The sequence below is a fragment of the Euprymna scolopes genome, chromosome 9, assembly GCF_053919585.1.
Source record: "Euprymna scolopes isolate OS-2025 chromosome 9, ASM5391958v1, whole genome shotgun sequence".
NCBI lineage: Eukaryota > Metazoa > Mollusca > Cephalopoda > Sepiida > Sepiolidae > Euprymna > Euprymna scolopes.
In genome coordinates, this window is record NC_136490.1 from 11,617,532 (window position 1) to 11,624,172 (window position 6,641).

The window sequence follows — 6,641 nt, forward strand, 5'->3', positions numbered from 1 at the left end:
AATCTATAACAAAAAGTTCCAAAATAAACTAATAATTGCAGCGGTAAAACAAGCAGCTTTTATACTATGGACTAAATACAATTTAAAAAAAAACTCCTATATAAAGAACTTAAGAACAATTACAAAACTACAAATAAGTCAGCATTACATAAGATGAATAAGGAAGCTAATAATATCTTACTAAGCTTAAAATAAACAAATACACTGAAATCATATTCATCATCATGCAGTCTGTCAGCCTTGACGATGACTAGTCGGGGCCTCAGTGCTTTATCCTTCGGTACGGGACATTCCATCTTGGTTCCTAACTTGCTTGTGCAGTTTAGGTGTAGTATCTGTTACGCATCAGATAAACACCCTCTTAACCACCAATTCTCATTTCCAGTGGAGCGACGACTGGCAGCAGAGGAAGCCGCAGCTTCTGGCCGAAAGCAATCTCAGTGAGGTAAACAGTCGCCCTATCGTGTCCGCGACTACGCCTTTTCTTTCTGGATGAGGTTCCATAGCCTTTTAAAAAAAACTGCAAGGAATCAGTAGGATTTGAAGTCATTCCCATCTCTTAGCCTTTTGCTGTGATAAAGCCCACAAGGCAGTGGTGTTTGATTTTGGGGTTGGTTTCCCTAGTCTTTGCCCAATCAAGGGCACCCACAAGACAGTGGGGTAGGTGTTGGTAATGTGCCAGGGCGTGTCCACATATCGGTGGGCCATAACGCACTACCTATGGGGGTCCTCTACTATTCCGTTTCTATTGATGTTATTTCAGATCATTTGAAACACTAGCAGCAAGTAAGTTTAAGTCTCCTCTTCATCAAGAGGTTTTGGAGAAAAATATATATATACTCGACTACCCGTGACCCGTTGGGTCAGTATGTTGAATTGGCTATGGAATTAATGTATGAGCGTGATACTTCTAACGTAAAGAATATAGTTTTTGTGACATAACAGAAACATTTCTATGAAAGGATATTAAAATGAACCAAGACAATAGACTAATCGCGATCTCTCGTGTAATGAATGAATGCGAAAATGTAGGATTGACATGAAATTCTTAAAGATAAATTAAAATGACCGAAAAATGGGCTGAAATGACTTAAATAAATAAAAGTAAATAACTTAGAATGACTTTAATGGACTTAAGGATGAATTGAATGACCTCAAGAATGACTTGAATGCTTAAAAAATAACTGGAATCCTTCAAAAACAACTTGAATAATCTGGAGAATGACTTGAATGGCTTTAAGACTGACTGGTTGTAAAGTGGGTGATCATTTTACATTAAATTAATACAGAAAGTGATTCCCCACCTTATATCACAAATTTACAAACATAAGTAGAGCAAGGTAGTAAGAACAGATACTACACTTTGATCTTGGCCAAAAGGCCAAAAAAGGGTATTTATTTGCTCCCTCAACGAGCAAATTAGGCACAAGGCCGATTTTTAATGTGAGGAGTGAAAGGGAAATGGGGATGAACTCCCCGGGGAGTAGGGGAGCTGGATCGTGACAATTGGTATGAAGGGTTGCCGCTACATTGACCAAGGTCTTATATGTGTGGTTGCCCCCACATATGGTCTTAGCTGGCAGTATCTGCCGGAACAGATACTATACTTTGATCTTGGCCAAAAGGCCAAGTAAAGGAGGTATATATTTGCTCCCCCACCGAGGCAATTAAGCACAAGGCCGATCTTTATTGTGAGGAGTGAATGGGAAATGGGGACCAGCTCCCCGGGGAGTAGAGGAGCTGGATAGGGACAATTGGTATGAAAGGTTGCCCCTACATTGACCAAGGTCTTATATGTAAGGTTGGTATTTATTTGTTCTCCCACCGAGCAAATTAGGCACAAGGCCAATTTTTAATCTAAGGAGTGAAGGGGAAATGGGGACCAGCTCCCCAGAGAGCAGGGGATCTGAATAGTGACAATTGGTATGAAAGATTGCCCCTACATTGACCAAGGTCTTATATGTGGGGTTGCTCCCACATATGGTTTTAGCTGGCAGTATCTGCCGGAACAGATACTAGACTTTGATCTTGGAAAAAAGGCCAGGAAAAGGGCATTTATTTTACCCCCCACCGAGCAAATAAAGCACAAGACCGATTTTTAATGTGAGAAGTGAAGGGGAAATGGGGACCAACTCCCCGGGGAGAAGGGGAGTTGGATATTGACAATTGGTATTAAGGGTTGCCCCTACATTGACAAATAACTTATATATGGAGGTTGGTATTTATTTGCTACCCAACAGACGGAGTGACTTATAGAGTCACTTGCACGTGACTAAAAAGGAAGAACGTGGGTAAATCGCTGTTGTAAAATGCTCTTATAATTGCCAACGGGTCAAAGTTGATTTTTTGTAAGAAAATTGCTACAGTATAGTTGTAATACAGAATAGTTACAAAACATTCCCAACCTTCCCATGTTTAATAATAATTTCTAAAAAATAAAGCTAATATTTACGTCGGCAGTTCAAATTCTGCAAAAGTAGACAATTTGTGTTTATTTGTTTACGCTTTTATTGGTCTATGTTTATGTACACATGCGCAACCGGAAGTCGTAAACCGGATGTGTGGTTACAACACTAATAACAAGGTCATTTGAGTTATATATATATATATATTCTAGCAGCGCCCCCGGCATTGCCCGCTCGTAAAATACGCTTAAATATGATATTTTGATTAATGCGGATTTCGTATTTATTATTATACTAGCGGGGGTACCCTGCGTTGCCCGGGTGTTTGTAGGTGTGTGTGGTGTTAAATAAAAAAGAAACCGGGGGGGGGGTAAAAGTTGGTAGGATCGAACCCGAAGCCCTGAGGCGAAGCTTGAAAATAAAATCGGCCAGCCAGAATGAGTTACTGAAAGATGTTTGAATTTATTTAAGTAAGAACCAAATTGACAGGTACGCGCCCGGAAGTCGCCGAGCGTTACGGCGACCACGACGGCGACGTCAATGACCGGGTATGTTTGTTATAAGTCAAGTAAAAAAAGAAAAGAACGTTAAAACTTAAGCGGGGAAAAAACACAAAAAACTAACGTAAGGCAAACGAACGGTGAAAACAGAAACGAACACGTAAAAATGGCTTAAATAAGCCTGTTCCGATATTAAAATTTAAAAAATCGGTGGGTACCCGGGTGTTTTTGAGTGTGTGGTCGGGGGTGGATAAGCGAAGTAAAAAAAAAACAGAAAAACGAACGTTACGCGAAAAATGGCTTAAATAACTCTGGTTCAATATTTAAATTTAAAAAATCGAAAAAAAAATAGACATCTCACACCACGATTCGGACCCAAAACGTTCAGATAATGAATCAACGCGCTAATCAACTGACCTAACGCGACGTACATGAAATTTGGTCAGTTTTTCAACTATTTAAAGTAAATCAGATCATGCCGTCATCTGGCGCATGCATAGAACCGCTCGTCGTCACGAGAAAACCGTTTTTGTTGACCCCCCCGTCGAAAATTGTCGATTTCGGGGTGAAAAAATGAACGTTTTTGGCCAATTCTTCGATATTTTTCGAGCGAAGGATGTGGCTTCGATATGCTACCGAGTTTGTGAATTTTCGTCGTGTTTGTCGAAAGTTTTTAGCAGACACACAAACATACACACATGCATACATACATACATTTTCGCTTTTATGTATATAGATTGATATTGGACCCAATATATAATAATGATTTAAAAACTTAACAAAATGACTCATGCGCCACCACCAAGAATCGAAACTAAACCGTTTAGCTTACGATGTACTTTTTCCTCTGTCGTTAATGACTGAGGTATGAATAGATGTCTGCTGCAAGGCTAAAAATTAAAACATGAACCAATAGCTAGTACGTTATGCATGCATATTCGTAATGTCACTGTTCGACCATCACCTGACAATTTTTTTTTTTTAATTTTCACACGTTAATACCGATTTTTCCGGGATAAACGCAAATATCAATTTTCGCATGGATTTAAATACCTTATGTATGACGTGTCAAGCGTGTAGGTCAAAAATTGATACTAGGAGTTTTGTAGGCAAATTGTTTTTAACAAAAATATATATGCATACATAAATATATATGGAAAAAGTTTTGGTTACTATAATTTTTTTATACAAATATTACGTAAGTATAAATCATGTAGAATATCTGCATGAATATAATAGGAAAATCGAAAAAATAATAGGGGATTAATTAAAATTAATGTTTAAAAGAATATATATAAGAAAGTTGTATTTTTTCTTTAACAAAAAATAGAAAAAAAAGTTGCCTCTTTTCTTCTTGGCCTTCTATGCTGAGACAATTACTATTTGGGGCTACTGCTAGAGTGCCCTTTTGCCCTTCTATTGGGAAGCTGGTTTCCCCCACATTAAAACGACCTTGCGTCACATTTTATTTTCGTAGGGAAGCAAATAAATACCAATAGAAAAGGGGTTTTAATTTGAATATCAATAGAAAAAAACAGATTTATAGGAGTATATGTATATATATATATATATATATATATATATATATATATATATATATATATATGAGCAAAAGTACCCGTCTTTTACTGGGTTCAAGAACAGCCTACAGGAAATGGACTCTGATTTATGAAAGTATGATAGGTTATGAAAAGGAAGGGTTGTAATGAGATAGCTTCGAATTTGGGGGGATCAAAACCAAAGCAAAATATGATGAAAGTAAAAATAAAATAGATGAACCCCATAATTTATTATACCATACCTGTTCACTCTGAAACACTTATCACAATATTCTGTAGATCTATATTAAAAAAAAACTTGTTAAACTTTGTGACATATTTCCATTCTATGGATGTCAGGTGTGAACGAACACCCCAGGATTTTATTATACCATATTTCTTCAAACTGAAACATAATTATCAAAGTATACTTACACAGATAGATATGAAAAGTCTTTGTTAAAGTGTGTGCCTATTTCCATTCTATAGAGGCTAAGTACGAACGCAGACCCCACAATTTTATTATACCATCCTTATTTACGTTAAAACATACTTATCAAAGTATTATTATGTACATCTATATCAAAAGCACTTGTAAACGTTTTTTTTTATTTTTTTATTTTTTTATTTCCATACTTTGTGGACCAGGCGTGAATCAGACCCCACAATTTTTATGAACCACTGTTCTGCCAGATCAAACATACCCATTCCTGTATATCGATACATCTTCTAATCATTATATGTAATCAGTTTTTTTAAATAGTCAACCATATACGAGCCTATTCGTGACCAGACACAGACACACACACATACACACACAGATATTCAGCTTTATATATATATATATATATATATATATATATATATATATATATATATATATATATATATACACACATTGTTGGATTTGTTTTTATTTCTATTCATCGTTTGGATTCATTTAATTATAAACATCATCACTATCGTCATGATCATTGAGGAATTTTACCATTTTTAAACGCTTTTCTCAATTCAAACACCGAGATTCCTGACTGCCTGTTATATGTATTGCATGTGTTGGGTTTGTTTTTATTTATTCAGTGTTGGGGCTCTGATGAATACTGAGTGCCCTGCGCCATATAACTGTCTTGTGGGCCAAGGTTCTTTAACCAAAGGCTGAGGGTGAGGTAACCCAGACAGAAACTAAGGCAGGTTTTCTTAATCACATTTGAAAGCGCACGATGATACAGATTCCGCTGCTGTTAGTTTCATCCAAACCAATGAACGTTTTCAGTGTCATGTCTGTTGAGGTTGAGCAAGTTGCTGACAGGGTTGAAAAGTCCTCTTTGGACATATGGACATTTAGTGCCTTAGGGAGTGGCACTTATTTAACAAGACGTTGCAATCATTATCATCATCATCATCATGTATATATATATTAATGATATTCCATTAAAAAGAATAGAGACACAAGTAATTTATATATATATATATATATATATATATATATATATATATATTTCTACTATTATATAAAATGGATACGCGTGTGTGTGTAAGAGATTATTCTATATGGATTTTTTGAAATTTCCCACGAAAGTACTTGATGTGCTTGGAAGTGTTCTTGCGTATGTTTTGTATCGAAATGCGTCTAATAAATATCGAAATTTAATAATCGAATAATTCCGATTAAGGAAAGAAGTTCGATTTTGATCAAAGTAAACACTCATGCAAACTTAAATCACACGTGCATTTGAGAAGTGTTATCATCACCGCACAAGCAGAAAGGCTCGACGTATAAAACCACCTGTAGAATTTTTTTTTTAAGAGGAGCGCGTTCAAAATGAATATGTAAGGGATAAAATCCTGGCGTTTACGAATGGAACTTTTGTGGGCCCTCAGAAATGTCCGATATGAACCTCTTGTGGATTTATGGTAAAAACCAGAACTTTTAACACAAAATTTCTTCAGCAGTTTCGCGTTGCCATTTTGCAGCTAAGGTTCGAACGGTGTTTGGGGCGAAATGCTTTCCTCTCACTAGTACTCAATGTAATATGGTGGTTTATCTTTTTAACGGTCAGTGTGAGGCTGACTTTGTAGGGATACCATTCAGCGCTCCGAGATTAGAATTTCCCAACACGTCCCCCCTTCGATAAGTAGGCACAAAAAATGGTCAATATCCGGGCGTGTACACGCTCATAATTCGGTCATCGGTGAAC

General features: G+C 36.7%; 1 pseudogene; it reads right to left on the reverse strand.

Annotated features, from left to right (window-relative positions):
- Positions 1–1,256: 1,256 nt before the first annotated feature.
- LOC145285301 (U2 spliceosomal RNA) lies at positions 1,257–1,393 on the reverse strand (annotated as a pseudogene).
- Between the last annotated feature and the right edge of the window lie 5,248 nt (positions 1,394–6,641).